Source organism: Rhinatrema bivittatum, chromosome 1, assembly GCF_901001135.1.
Source record: "Rhinatrema bivittatum chromosome 1, aRhiBiv1.1, whole genome shotgun sequence".
In the NCBI taxonomy this organism is placed as follows: Eukaryota; Metazoa; Chordata; class Amphibia; order Gymnophiona; family Rhinatrematidae; genus Rhinatrema; species Rhinatrema bivittatum.
The window spans coordinates 688,655,196-688,671,303 of NC_042615.1; the positions used below are offsets into that span (position 1 = coordinate 688,655,196).

Here is a 16,108-nt window from a genome sequence, read left to right on the forward strand (position 1 = left end):
GACCATTGGTTCCGCATATATCTATCATGGTCGGCCTATCCCAGAGGGGTTAAGAGTTCATTCAACCCGTTCGCAGGTGGCCGCCTACTGTGGGCTCTGGTAGACTAAGACCGGTGATGCAGAAACACACGCTCTCTCAAATGACAAGTAAAAAAACGTCTTATCTGCATCACATAAGGATAAAGCTCTGGTGAAAGAGATTGACGTGGTATCTGAAAGAGAGAAGAAACCCAATGCATACAGAAATTCCAAAATACAATCAATAACCAAAGGTGGAAGGAAGGCAAAATGATTAGTCATGGTTAAAAGGTGAGGTGAAAGAGGCTATTTTACCCAAAAAATCATCCTTCAAAAATTGGAAGAAGGATCCATCTGAAGAAAATAGGATAAAACATAAGCATTGTCAAGCTAAGTGTAAAACATTGATAAGACAGGCGAAGAGAGAATTTGAAATGAAATTGGCCATAGAGGCAAAAACTCATAATAAAAACTTTTTTAAACATATCCAAAGCAAGAAACCTGTGAGGGAGTCGGTTGGACCATTAGATGACAGAGGGGTTAAAGGGGTTCTTAGGGAAGATAAGGCCATTGCAGAAAGACTAAATGAATTCTTTGCCTCCGTGTTTACCAATGAAGATGTTGGGGAGATACCAGTTCCGGAGATGGTTTTCAGGGGTGATGATTCAGACGAACTGAACGATCTCTGTGAACTTGGAAGATGTAGTAGGCCAGATTGACAAACTAAAGAGTAGCAAATCACCTGGACCGGATGTTATGCATCCTAGGGTTCTGAAGGAACTAAAAAATGAAATTTCTGATCTATTAGTTAAAATTTGTAACCTATCATTGAAATCATCCATTGTACCTGAAGACTGGAAGGTGGCCAATGTAACCCCAATATTTAAAAAAGGCTCCAGGGGTGATCCGGGTAACTATAGACCAGTGAGCCTGACTTCAGCTGGGAAAAATAGTGGAAACTATTCTCAGATCAAAATTGTAGAATATATAGAAAGACATGATTTAATGGAACATAGTCAACATGGATTTACCCAAGGGAAGTCTTGCCTAACAAATCTGCTTCATTTTTTTGAAGGGGTTAATAAACATGTGGATAAAGGTGAACCGGTAGATGTAGTGTATTTGGATTTTCAGAAGGCGTTTAATAAAGTCCCTCATGAGAGGCTTCTACGAAAACTAAAAAGTCATGGGATAGGAGGCGATGTCCTTTCGTGGATTACAAGCTGGTTAAAAGACAGGAAACAGAGAGTAGGATTAAATGGTCAATTTTCTCAGTGGAAAAGGGTAAACAGTGGAGTGCCTCAGGGATCTGTACTTGGACCGATGCTTTTCAATATATGTATAAATGATCTGGAAAGGAATACGAGTGAGGTTATCAAATTTGCGATGATACAAAATTATTTAGAGTAGTTAAATCACAAGCAGACTGTGATACATTATTTATTTTATTTCAACTCTTTTCTACACCGTCGTTTGGGGACCTTCACAACTGTTTACATAGGTGCCATAAGGTTCGGAAACATAGTTGGTTATCAATGTTCGTTGTTAAATGTGATTAATCATGTCCATGTCTTTCCTTCTCAGTTTTGAGTACAGAACTAATTTTACAAATGTAACTTATCCATTAGTAATGGTGCGCTACATATTAAAAACTACACACTTATTGAGTTTCTGCAGTGTGTATGGTTGTTTTATTGTTCGTGCTTTGCCCATCCCTGGCTTCTATTCTCCCTTCTCTTTTTGGAAAGCTTGTTTAAATAGCCAGATTTTTAAACTTTTTCTAAAGGTTTTGCTGTCTCTTTAGAACATAAGAACATAAGAAAATGCCATACTGGGTCAGACCAAGAGTCCATCAAGCCCAGCATCCTGTTTCCAACAGTGGCCAATCCAGGCCAAAAGAACCTGGCAAGTACCCAAAAACTAAATCTATTCCATGTTACCATTGCTAATGGCAGTGGCTATTCTCTAAGTGAACTTAATAGCAGGTAATGGACTTCTCCTCCAAGAACTTATCCAATCCTTTTTTAAACACAGCTATACTAACTTATGTATGGTGCACAATGTTTTGTATTGGATTCTTTGTTCGATGGGAAGCCAGTGTAGTTCAGGCAGTGTTTCTGTGATATGTTCTCTTTTGCTTTTGCCAGTTAAAACTACAGGAGGACCTTGCAAGACTTGAAGATTGGGCATCCAAATGGCAGATGAAATTTAATGTGGACAAGTGCAAGGTGTTGCATATAGGGAAAAATAACCCTTGCTGTAGTTACACGATGTTAGGTTCCATATTAGGAGCTACCACTCAGGAAAAAGATCTATGCATCATAGTGGATAATACTTTAAAATCGTCGGCTCAGTGTGCTGCAGCAGTCAAAAAAGCAAATAGAATGTTAGGAATTATTAGAAAGGTAATGTTAAATAGAACTAAAAATGTCACAATGCCTCTATATCACTCCATGGTGAAACCACACCTTGAATACTGTGTACAGTTCTGGTCGCCGCATCTCAAAAAAGATATGATTGCGACTGAGAAGGTACAGAGAAGGGCAACCAAAATGATAAAGGGGATGGAACAGCTTCCCTATGAGGAAAGGCTGAAAAGGTTAGGGCTGTTCAGCTTGGAGAGGAGACGGCTGAGAGGGGATATGATAGAGGTCTTTAAGATCATGAGAGGTCTTGAACGAGTAGATGTGACTCAATTATTTTCACTTTTGAATAATAGAAGGACTAGGGGGCATTCCAGGAAGTTAGCAAGTAGCACATTTAAGACTAATCAGAGAAAATTCTTTTTCACTCAACGCACAATAAAGCTCTGGAATTTGTTGTCAGAGGATGTGGTTAGTGCAGTTAGTGTAGCTGGGTTCAAAAAAGGTTTGGATAAGTTCTTGGAGGAGAAGTCCATTAATGGCTATTAATCAATTTTACTTAGGGAATAGCCACTGCTATTAATTGCATCAGTAGCATGGGATCTTTTTAGTGTTGGGTAATTGCCAGGTTCTTGTGGCCTGGTTTTGGCCTCTGTTGGAAACAGGATACTGGGCTTGATGGACCCTTGGTCTAACCCAGCATGGCAATTTCTTATGTTCTTAAGGGAAAAACTCATTGTGCTGGGTGACTCAGTCATCAGAGGCACTATTTTTGGAACTCTTCTAGAGGGAAAAATTACAGTTAAATGCCTTCCAGGATCATCGGCCAGCAGAAATGCTATTCAGATAGTCAACACGATCCACGAAGAAAAAAAAAAAATCTAAAGCTGATATTGTCATCCATCTGGGAACCAATGACCTTGCTAGTAACGCATCCAAGCGGTACAGAGAGATTTCCAGTCTCTAGCGAAGCAGATTAGTCACATGGCAACAGCCATTACCTTTTCAGAAGTGTTACTTGTTCATGGAAAGGGGGAAGGAGAGGCTAAACCATTTTGATAACTTCAGTGTATAGCTCAAATCCTGGTGTAAAGAGAAATGTTTTGGATATATTGGGGGCTGGGGCTGTGTATGAAGCTCTTTGTCAAAGATGGTGTACATCTGTCTGTGGAGGGAAAAAGGATCCTAAGAGATAAACTCAAATCCTATGTCATAAGACATTTAAACTAGATGACGGGGGTGACGGGACATTAGAATATCACCCCAAAATACAAATGCAATGAAAAAGGGCAAAGTGGATAACAAGTCAGTTAAATAAGTCACAAAGAAAGTCCAAGAAAAGCATTAACCTGTACCAGAATAGCTGGAAAGCTATGAGCACAAATGCTCGTAGTTTGGTCAATAAAATCCCAGACTTGCAAGCCATAATGATGGAGGTGGACTTGGACATTGTTGCTGTCATGGAGACGTGGTTCACGGATTCACATGATTGGGATACTGCCATACCGGGATATAACATATTAAGGAAGGATAGAGAGGACAGAAAAGGGGGAGGAGTGGCTCTTTATGTCAAACAATATCCAAGCATCCGAGCTACAAGGAAGATGGGGCAAAGAAGAAGCTTTATGGGCCATCCTAAAATAAGATGATGGGACATCCATTTTTATTGGCTTGGTTTTACATAACCTGTTTAGTGAATAGAAATAGACATCTACCAACATTAATATTTGTGCCTTGTTGTAAACCGTTGTGATGGTACCTAGCTTAACGACGGTATAGAAACGATTTTAAATAAATAATCGAATGGAAGTACTAGACAGATCTGGTTGAAGACATCCAAAAGATGGGAAATAAGGGAGAAGTGGTGATTGTTGGAGACTTTAATCTGCCAGATGTAAACTGGAGAATCCCTTCTGCGGAATCTAACAATAGTAGAGAGATAGTGGATGCCCTGCAAGGGGCTCTGTTCAAACAAATGGTAATGGAGCCTACGAGGGAGGGAGCTATACTCTATATAGTGCTCACTAATGGAGATAATGTCTCTAATGTCTGGGTAGGTGCCCACCTCAGCACCAGTGATCATCAACCGGTATGGTTTCATATCACTAAAACAACACAGAGAAGTCGCACGAAGACCCAGGTTTTGAGTTTCAAAAACACGGATTTTGTTGAAATGGGGAAGTACCTGGAGGAAGAACTAGAAGGCTGGGAGAAAACGAGAGATGTGGAACAGTGGGCCAAACTAAAAGGAGCAATTACTGAAGAGACTAATATGTATGTTAGAAAAGTAAAGAAAAGCAAGAAAAGAATGAAACCTATTTGATTCACAAAGGAGGTGGCTGATTAAAAGAACAGCATTTAAGAAATATAAAAGATCTCAAAGGGAGGGATCACAAGGAAAAATATCTGATAAAACTGAGGGAGGTGAAGAAAGAAATCAAAGCGAAAAGTCAAGCAGAATAAAGGATTGCCATAGAGGTAAAGCAAGGTGACAAAACATTTTTCAGATACATCCATGAAAGGAGAAAAGTCCAAAGTGGTATAGTGAAATTGAAGGGTGAAAAGGATCAATGGGTGGAAACAGATGAATAAATGGCAGAAATATTAAATGAATACGTCAGTGTTCACTAAAGAAGACCCCAGAGAAGGACCGTTGCTAGTTAACATGAAACTGGAGGGGAGTGGAATGGATGAAATTCTGTTTACGGAAGAGAATGTATGGGAAGAGCTAGGAAAACTGAAAGTGGACAAAGCCACGGGGCCTGATGAGGTTCATCCCAGGATACTGAGGGAGCTCAGAGATGTGCTGGTGGCTCCGCTGTGTGACCTGTTCAATAAATCTCTGGAAATGGGAGTGGTACCGAGTGATTGGAGAAGAGCGGCGGTGGTCCATCTTCACAAGAGTGGGAGCAGAGAGGAGGCTGGAAACTACAGGCCGGTTAGCCTCATCTCGGTGGTGGGAAAAGTGTTGGAGTCGCTGTTGAAGGAAAGAATAGTGAACTATCTACAAGCAGCAGAATTGCTGGATCAGAGGAGCATGGTTTCACCAAGGGAAGGTCCTGTCATATGAATCTGATTGACTTTTTTGATTGGGTGACTAAGGAAATGGATCGAGGAAGAGTGCTAGATGTCCTCTACTTGGATTTTAGCAAAGCTTTTGCTATGGTTTCGCACAGGAGGCTTGTGAATAAAATGAGAAGCTTGGGAATGAGCGCCAAGGTGGTGGCCTAGATAGCAAACTGGTTGAAGGACAGAAGACAATGTATGATGGTTAATGGCACTTACTCGGAAGAGAGAGCGGTGATGAGCGGAGTGCCGCAAGGGTCGGTGTTGGGATCGGTCCTGTTCAATATCTTTGAGCGATATCGCGGACGGGATAGAAGGTAAGGTTTGTCTATTTGCATATGATACTAAGATCTGCAACAGAGTGGAGATGCCGGAAGAAGTGGAGAGAATGAGACTGGGTTTAAGGAAGCTTGAAGACTGGTCGAAGATATGGCAGCTGAGATTCAATGCCAAGAAGTGCAGTGTCACGCATATGGGGTATGGAAATCCGAAAGAAATGTATTCGATGGGGGTGAAGGGCTGATGTGCATGGAGCAGGAGAGAGACCTTGGGGTGATAGTGTCTAACGATCTGAAGTCTGCGAAACAATGTAACAAGGTGATAGCTAAAGCCAGAAGAATGCTGGGCTGCATAGAGAGACTAATATTGAGTAAGAAAAGGGAAGTGATTATCCCCTTGTACAGGTCCTTGGTGAAGCCTCACCTGGAGTACTGTGCTCAATTCTGGAGACCGTATCTCTGAAGGGACAGAGACAGGATGGAGGCGGTTCAGAGAAGGGCAACCAAAAAGGTGGATGGTCTTCATCGAATGACTTATGAGGAGAGATTAAAAAATCTAAATTTGTATACCCTGGAGGAAAGGAGGAGCAAGGGTGACATGATACAGACTTTCAGATACTTGAAAGGTTTTAATGATCCAAAGTCAATGACAAACCTTTTCCGTTGGAAAGAAAATCAGCAGAACCAGGGGTCACGATTTAAAACTCCAGGGAGGAAGACTCAGAATTAATGTCAGGAAGTATTTCTTCATGGAGAGCATGGTGAATGCCTGGAATGCCCTTCTGGAGGAAGTGGTGAAGTCCAAAACTGTGAAGGATTTCAAAGGGGCATGGGATAAACACTGTGGATCCATAAAGTCTAGAGGTTGTGAATGAAGAGAAAAGGCATGGGGGTGGCTTGCGGGAATGACAGCTATTACCTGGTGATTAATACCCTTATTCAATAAACATACACATGGTTAATGCGACTCCAACATTGCTCTATGCTTCAATGGCAAGAGGAAATGTGAAAAAAAGGATTTGCATTCACAAATAAGCGCGGGAGTAGCTTGCTTGTTGCGGCGGTTACTACCCCAAACCAAATAAGCCTAATACTTCAGTTTCAATGCATATCCATTCATTCAATGCATTCATTTCAATGCATATCCATTCATTCCCCCCTGCTTCAACGGCAGGGGGGAATGAAGAAAAGATGATTTATATTCAGACAACAACCAACAAGGACTGAATTGCACAGGCTGGGTAAAAAAAAATGAGTGGGAATAGCTTGCTTATTGCGGTGGTTACTACCCAATTAAGCTTGATACTTCACTTTGATGCAGCTCCAGCACTGATCTCTACATCAATGGCGGGGGTGGAAGGTAATCTGCTCGATCTGTCTTCTTTAATAGTTCTGATTACCATTCTTCATTTTCAGATTATAGGTTTCTCATTATTCCTATTAGGATACATTCTAAATTTAATTCTAGTTCTGAATTATGAATGTCCTTATCCGCTACTCATTCTGGGGGATATAGTAGAGTTAATTTGTTAGAAATAGTTTTGAAGTATTTTCTGCTTGGGTACTGTTTAATACTGAGGAGATGCAAGTGGCACATCGGGATAAGAGGAGGTGCCTGCGAAACTTTCTCTGTCTCCATCTGCTGGAAGGGAGGCAAAACCCAGGAGTCTGGACTGATCTGTGGTATTACAGGAATGAAAATTAGCAGGTAAACAATTTTCCTTCTGGTTTTGCAGGGAAAAAAAAAGTTGGGGAGGGGAGCTCTGAAGCCATGTCAAGCTATTATTTTGGGGGTAGGGGGGATTATTGTATGTTAAAAGGTTGAGAAACTGTTACATAACTAAGGATACTTGGCAGTGCTCATTGGAATATCTGCATAGTTACTAAATTTTGGGGTTTCTCTGGTATACATTTTTTGGAAAAAAGCTGTACATAGGATATAACTTGACTGACTAGCTTAACATATGCAGGGTTCCATTCCTCTGAAACCTGGTCTTTATGGGACAGTGTACTGAATGAGTCAAATAACAAATAACTTTTCAGTCTTAACTCTGATAGTTGAATTACAGGTTTGACTCCATAACTGACTGACTGTGAAGCATGCAGCCTTGGAATTAGGAAACAAATTGCAGAGAGAAGACTTGTCTACAGCTGCCAAGAGCACTTTCACACTTAGTAGGTCCCAGGACAAGGGGGGCAGACTGGAGAGATGGAAATTTTAATCTTCTGATCCTAGATGACACTCTTACACTGTGGGATCTTGCTGTGGAGTTGATAGGGTCTTTGGAAAACTATCAGTTTCCTTTTTCTCTTATTTTATTTACTTTTTTTTTTTTTTACATAAAGGTTTGTTGGCTTGTTATAGCTCCTTTCTAATTTGTCCCACTGTTCCTCTTCACTTATCTTCTCCCAGCCTTCCAACTACCTCCCAAGGTCCATTTCCAATTTACCAAAGTCTATATTTTTGAAATCCAGGACATTGTTCTTCTCATGACCTCCCTCCCTCTTGGCTGTTCTAGCAAATCATTCAGTCTGATTGCTGGTGTCCAGGGGGGCTCTATCCAGAGATTTTCTTTGTTTGTGAGCACCAAATTCAGTATAGCTTCTCCTCGTGGGTTCCATTACCATTTGTCTGACCAGAGCCCCTTGAAGAGCATCTGCAATCTCTCTACTTGCAGATTCTGCATCAGAGATACTTTAATTCAAATCTGGTAGATTAAAATATCTAACAAACACATCTCCCTTCTTTCCCACCTTTTGGATGACTTTAGCCAATATCTCTATGCAGTTCTTCTGTCTGATTCAGAGGCCTGTAGACCACACCTGTGGAAATGGAAGTGCCAACATCTTTGTTCATCCTTTTATTTATTGTTTTTAAAGAGAGCCTACAGTGCTTCTTTCTTTACCCATATCCTCTGCATTTCATTTGCTTGGATATTGTTTTTGACATAAAGAGCTGCTACTCCCTCCCCCCCCCCCCCCCCCCCCCCCCCCCATCTTGTCATCTCTATCATTTCTGAACACGTTATAGCCTAGTATGGTTGTATCCCATTCCTGAGGCTCTCTGAACTATGTCTCTTATAGCAACAATATCTAAGTCTGCTTCCACCATTAGAGCCTGCAGATCTGGAATTTTATTGCCCAGGCTAAAAGCATTTGTGCTCATAGCTTTCCAGCTTTTCTCACTCTGCTTGCTGCTCTTCCTGTTCACTTTTTCTGCCCTTTTTGTTTAAAAGTGTGTTAATTTCTCTACCCATTTCCTGTATTTGGGGGGGGGGGGGGGGGGGGGGGTGACATTCCAACTTGTTCTGCCACCCTCATCTGGTTAGCGTCTTGTTGTGGCATGTTTATTTTCCTGTGGTGGGCCTCCCCTCTGGCAAAATCCGGCAGATGTAGTTTTTGAACATGCAAAATTCTACGAGGAAGTGACATCACCGCCCATGGCAGCAGCTTGAAATCGTGCTGCTCAGTACAGCAGGTTAATCTGGCTGCTATCAAAGGCATCCGAGCCTAAATCGCTGCCCTCAAAATTGCTTTGGACTCCGACAGAGTGCTAATGTCAGTTAAAAAGAAATCAATGGATTTTCGCAAATTCTCCTATGTAAAATCTGAGAGCCTCGAGGCTGATACAGAGAAGATGGCGGCAGAAGACTCCCCGGATCCATCTACAGATTTAGATGCTGGGTTCTGTAATATGGATTCTGATTTTCCCACAAGAGCCGAGCTATGTACCTGGTTCGGGGACCTTCGGTGGGACCTAAAATCATATAAACAAGAAATTATGACCCTAATATCAGAGATTCGAGATGAAATAGCAGAACTAGGGCGCAGCATCAACAATACTGAAGTGTGGGCAGATTCACAAGTGGAAGACCTGAAACATCTGCAGAAAGACCACGCTGCAACTCAGTTGGAATGTGCTTTATTAGTGAACAAAATTGAGGAGCTTGAAAATAGAAATCGCAGGTTTCGCGGACTTCCTGAGACCCCCAAATTCTCAGACTGTGGAGCTGTGGTTGAAAAGATCTGTTGGAGTCTGCTGTCAGAGGGTGCAATTGATATGGTTTCCCCCATGCCAAATATAAAGATTGAAAGAGCACGCAGGTCGTTAGGCCCCAAGATTGCCAACAGACCTCAAGATGTCATAGCGTGTTTTCACTCTTATGCTCTTAAGGAACAAATTTTCACCATTGCAAGGAAACAGATTCTGAAAATGGGAGGGGATCAAAGTTGCCATATTTGCCGACATATCCTCTACCACATTGCATAAAAGACAGGCGTTCCGAGAGATTACCAGCATAATGTGAGCCACAAACATGCAATACAGATGTCCATACCCTTTTGGGCTCTGGTTTTCCATTCGAGGCATATCACATAGAGTAAAAACAGTGGATGAGGCGACAGGAATCTTGAGAGAGATGGGTTTTGCCATCAGGTTGCTGAGATCTAAGTCATAGGCTCCGGTTCAGGCATGAGAGGATCCCCCACAGTGACAGTGTGTCATGAAGGGTGGCCTGAGACTACACCGCAACTCCGAAGGCTCAACACAATCCACGGATGCTACCTGAGTCTTGACTTTTGCCTCTAGAGTTATGTGACTTTCCTTGCTCGTTAATATCCACCTGATCAGGGGTGAGAAGGAGGAAAAGAAAGGGAAAGTCTATGCAGGGGCTGTGATTTACTTTTCCTTTTATTTTGTTAGCTGTCAAGTTTGTTTGTAGTTTACACTAAATCTTGCTCATTAGCTGGATGCCGGTTACATGTTATATTTATTTATTTAAAGGCTTTTATATACCGACGTTCATGTATTGGTACATATCACGTCGGTTTACATAGAACTAAGTTGGAAATTACATCGAACAGGAAGGAACAATTAATAGGGCTAACTTCGAAGAACTTGTAGATAAGATAAGAAAAACTTAAAAATTAAAAATAAATTATTACAGATAACTTATATCTTATTACAGATATCAGCTAACCAGTAAAAGTTTAGAGTTCTGATTTATGGCCTAACTAACAGTATAAAATCTAACTAATTAGGAGGATTTAAGGTTACAGCATGCGACATCTAGCGTCTCGGAGTATGAAATGCGTAAGTTAGTCCCTAAGGGGGAGACCTTTAAGTGAAGGCTTTAGTGAAAAGCCAAGTTTTAAGCTTCTTTTTGAATGTTCGATTACAGGTTTCTAGACGAAGGTCTGTGGGGAGTGCATTCCAAAGAGAGGGGCTGGCAGTCGAGAGAGCTCGTTTCTTGAGCTGTGACTTGGCTGGAGGTGAATATAAGGTGCCTAAATAGCTGGTTCTGATGGGTCTCAGTGGTGCGTGAAGACGAAGTGGGTCGCTCAGATCTAGCAATGTTTGTGAATGAATGGTCTTGTGTGTTATGGTTAAGGCTTTGAATATGATTCTAGATTTAATGGGGAGCCAGTGTAGGTTCTTTAGAATAGGTGTGATGTGTTCATCTCTATTAGAGTTGGTTAGAATCCTGGCAGCCGAGTTTTGCAACATTTGTAGTGGTTGGTAGTGACAGCTGGGAGGCCTATTAGCAGAGAGTTGCAATAATCAATTTTTGAAAAAAGAATTGTTTGGAGGACTGTTCTAAAGTCCTGAAAATGGAGGAGAGGTTTCAGCTTTTTCAAAACGTGTAGCTTGTAAAAGCATTCTTTCGTGGTGTTTGACGAATTGTTTGAGATTCATCCTATTGTCGATAGTAATGCCTAGGTCTCTTACGTGTGTGGGGGTGGACCTTAACGGTGTGATTAGGTTGTTGGTGGCCTGAAAATTGTCATCAAGGGAGATCAGCATGAGCTCCGTTTTTGAAGTGTTGAGAACTAAGTTGAGGTTAGTGAGGAGGGAGTTTATGGACTGTAGACAATTGTTCCAGTAGTTGATGGTGTTGGAGATGGATTCAGTGATTGGTAGCAGGATCTGGACGTCATCGGCATATATGAAGTGTGTGATCTGTAGACTTGAGAGCAGCTGACATAGGGGGAGAAGATAGATGTTAAACAGGGTTGGGGAGAGAGATGATCCTTGAGGGACTCCGAGAGTGGACTTGACCGGGTGAGAGTCCTTGTTGCTAATTCTGACCTTGTATGTCCTGTTAAGGAATGATCTGAACCATTCGAGGGCTGATCCAGAGATGCCTATGTCTGAGAGCCGGGAGATGAGGATAGAGTGCTTTACAGTGTCAAATGCTGCAGATATATCGAGAACTGCCAGGAGGTAGGGGGTCTTTTTCTCCAGTCCCGAGAGTACTCTGTCAAAGAGATTAAGAGGGATTCCGTGCTGAGGGATTTACGGAATCCGAATTGCGCTGTTGTGAGAATCTTGTGATCTTCTAGGAATTCAGACAACTGTTTGACTATTCTCTCCATTATTTTGGCTACAAACGGTAAGTTAGCAATGGGGCGAAAATTGGCTGGATCTGCTGGGTTCAAGTTTGGTTTCTTGAGGAGAGGTTTGAGGGTGGCTATTTTCAACGTGTCAGGTACGAATCCTTGGGTTAGCAAACAATTGATGATCTCTGCTAAGGGCTTTGCAATGATGTTTGGGATGGTGAGAAGTAATTTCGATGGAATGGCATCTGTTAGATGCGTGGAGGGTTTCATTTTCTTGAGAATCGATACAATTTTGAGTGAGGAAGTGGTTTCGAAGGAATCTAGGTTTGCTTTCTGGCTGGAGGGGGGCGAGAAGAGAGAAGGAAGTTCTATATTGTGTGTAGCCAGGGGTGTTATTAGCTTAAGGATTTTGTTTTCGAAGAATTGTGCCAGTTCAGTGCATCTGGATTGAGCCTGATCGTCAGGGATAACTGGGGAAGTGGGTTTTGTGAGCTCTGAGACATATGAGAACAGCGCTTTGGCATCAAAGGAGAAGTTGTGAATTTTGTGGGCATAAAAATCTTTGTGCGAAGGATGATGTTTCTGTAACTGTGCATGAGGGTTTTGTATTCGTTTAGTGTGGCGTTGGATGGTCTCTTTCGCCATGCGTGTTCTTTTTTTTCTCAGTTCTTGTTTAATGTTTTTTAGTTCTTGCGTTATACTGATTATGTACTAGTTTGTCAGCTTTTCAGATAGGCCCGTTTATGGGAGTGGCGTTACTATGGTTGGTTCACGGCTTCCTCCAGTGATGGCCAGGTAAAAAAAAAATGTGCAAGAGGCGTGGTAATTGTTAAAAAAAAACAAAAAACAAAAAAAAAACCCCATCCTAGAAGCACAGTCCAGATGTATTCCACACATTTAAAAAAGGTGGAAAGAAAGCAAAACGATTACTGGCATGGTTAAAAGGGGAGGTGAAAGAAGCTATTTTAGCCAAAAGATCTTCATTCAAAAATTGGAAGAAGGATCCAACAGAAGAAAATAGGATAATATGCAAGTGTTGGCAAGTTAAATGTAAGACATTGATAAGACAGGCTAAGAGAGAATTTGAAAAGTTGGCCATACAGGCAAAAACTCACAGTAAAAACTTTTTAAAATATACCCGAAGCAGAAAGCCTGTGTGGGAGTCAGTTGAACCGTTAGATGATCGAGGGGTTAAAGGGGCACTTAGAGAAGATAAGGCCATCGCGGAATGATTAAATGATTTCTTTGCTTTGGTGTTTACTGAAGAGGATGTTGGGGAGGTACCCATACTGGAGAAGGTTTTCATGGGTAATGATTCAGCTGGACTGAACCAAATCACGGTGAATCTAGCAGCCTGATTGACAAACTGAAGAGTAGTAAATCACCTGGACTGGATGGTATACACCCCAGAGTTCTGAAGGAACTAAAAAATGAAATTTCAGACCTATTATTAAAATTTGTAGCCATCATTAAAATCATCCATTGTACCTGAAGACTGAAGGATAGCTAATGTAATCCCAATATTTAAAAAGGGTTCCAGGAGCGATCCGGGAAACTACAGACCGGTTAGCCTGACTTCAGTGCCAGGAAAAATAGTAGAAAGTGTTCTAAACATCAAAATCACAGAACATATAGAAAGACATGGTTTAATGGAACTAAGTCAGCATGGCTTTACCCAAGGCAAGTCTTGCCTCACAAATCTGCTTCACGTTTTTGAAAGAGTTAATAAACATGTGGATAAAGTTGAACCGGTAGATGTAGTGTACTTGGATTTTTAGAAGGCATTTGACAAAGTTCCTCATGAGAGGCTTCTAGGAAAAGTAAAAAGTCATGGGATAGGTGGCGATGTCCTTTCGTGGATTACAAACTGGCTAAAAGACAGGAAACAGAGTAGGATTAAATGGACAATTTTCTCAGTGGAAGAGAGTGGGCAGTGGAGTGCCTCAAGTAAGGGTCCCAGTACAGATCCCTATTGATATATTTATAAATTATCTGGAAAGAAATATGACGATTGAGGTAATCAAATTTGCAGATACAAAATTTTTCAGAGTAGTTAAATCACAAGCAGATTGTGACAAATTGCAGGAAGACCTTGTGAGACTGAAAATTGTGCATCAAAATGGCAGATGAAATTTAATGTGGATAAGTGTAAGGTGATGCATATAGGGAAAAATAACCCATGCTATAGTTATACAATGTTAGGTTCCATATTAGGTGCTACCACCCAAGAAAGAGATCTAGGGGTCATAGTGGTTAACACATTGAAATCGTCTGTTCAGTGTGCTGCGGCAGTCAAAAAAGCAAACAATGTTGGGAATTATTAGAAAGGGAATGGTGAATAAAACGGAAAATGTCATAATGCCTCTGTATCACTCCATGATGAGACCGCACCTTGAATATTGTATGCAATTCTGATCGTCGCATCTCAAAAAAGATATAATTGCAATGGAGAAGGTACAGAGAAGGACAACCAAAATAAGGGGAATGGAACAGCTACCCTATGAGGAAAGACTAAGGAGGTTAGGACTTTTCAGCTTGGAGAAGAGACAGCTGAGGGGGGGTTATGATAGAGGTGTTTAAAATCATGAGAGGTCTAGAATGGGTAGATGTGAATCTGTTATTTACTCTTTCAGATAATAGACTAGGGGGCACTCCATGAAGTTAGCATGTGGCACATTTAAAATTAATTAGAGAAAGTTCTTTTTCACTCAACGCACAATTAAACTCTGGAATTTGTTGCCAGAGGATGTGGTTAGTGCAGTTAGTATAGCTGTGTTTAAAAAAGGATTGGATAAGTTCTTGGAGGAGAAGTCTATTACCTGCTATTAATTAAGTTGACTTAGAAAATAGCCACTGCTATTACTAGCATCAGTAGCATGGGATAGACTTAGTTTTTGGGTACTTGCCAGGTTCTTATGGCCTGGATTGGCCACTGTTGGAAACAGGATGCTGGGCTGGATGGACCCTTGGTCTGACCCAGTATGGCATGTTCTTATGAATTGTGGTTGGTTTTCCACTTTTCTGGGGGTGGGGTGGGAGTTTTCTGGTTCTCCTAAGTAAATGCTCATTGTGGATAATACTGCCATACAGAAAGATTCGGGGGTCACTTATGAATGGGGTCACTTATTTAATAAGTATAGTTTGGTCCCTGATCGGATGTTAGGAGAAGGATCGATACGGAGATAAACCTTCCTTGGGGAAGCTTTCAGATCAGTTGTTTCTAGGGGGGGGGGGCTATTGTTCCAATTCTGTAATATGGCTGAATTTAAGTTTCTTTAAATGTGAAAGATCCCAATTCTTTTAGGAAGTGGCAATTACTTTATAAAGAATTAGAGATTGCAAGCTGATATTGTTTTTACAGGATATACATCTGAAGAGAAGGTATGAAACGCTTATGTGCTCTATTGAATTTCCTCACCAGTTAGGCTGCAGGTTCTAGAATAGTAAAGTACACTGGGATAGGCATTCTTTTAAAAAAAAATACTTTTGTTTTGAGCTAAAATCATGGTACCCAGATCCAGGGGGTGGGGGGGGTTGTTATATTATGCTTATTAGAGTGGGGGGAGAGACTTGTACCTTTCTCAATTTATATGCACCAAACTCTCAAAAGGGTGGGTTTTTTTTTTTTTATTTTGACTCCTTAGGGGGAATTCTACAGGGAAAAGTAGAAGGGCATCTAATCATTAAGGTGACTTCAACATGACAATGATTTCCATAATGGATAATTCCAAGGGGTGGAGTTCAGACACTAAATTCTCTAGAGATGCACTTAAACAACTGATAGTACAGGAAAATGTGATAGATATCTGGAGGCTGAGATACCATAAGTCACATAATTTTGCTTTTTTCTCTAATTCCCAGCAATCGTACTTTTGAATTGATATGTTCCTGGTCAGCAAAGGGATTGCTAACCAAGTCTCAAATTGATATAGAATCTATGCTATGGTCTGACCATGCCCCGGTATGGTTTTCATTGTCCTTTTATAACTATGATAAAGGCCAGAGATTTTGGAGATTAAATGAATCATCCTTTTGGATGATTGA

At 41.2% G+C, this 16,108-nt stretch overlaps 1 protein-coding gene across 2 annotated transcripts in view; it reads left to right on the forward strand.

The window, feature by feature from the left end:
- Window positions 1-16,108, forward strand: part of HEXB (hexosaminidase subunit beta) — a 150,747-nt gene that overhangs the window by 73,637 nt on the left and 61,002 nt on the right. The window lies entirely within an intron of this gene.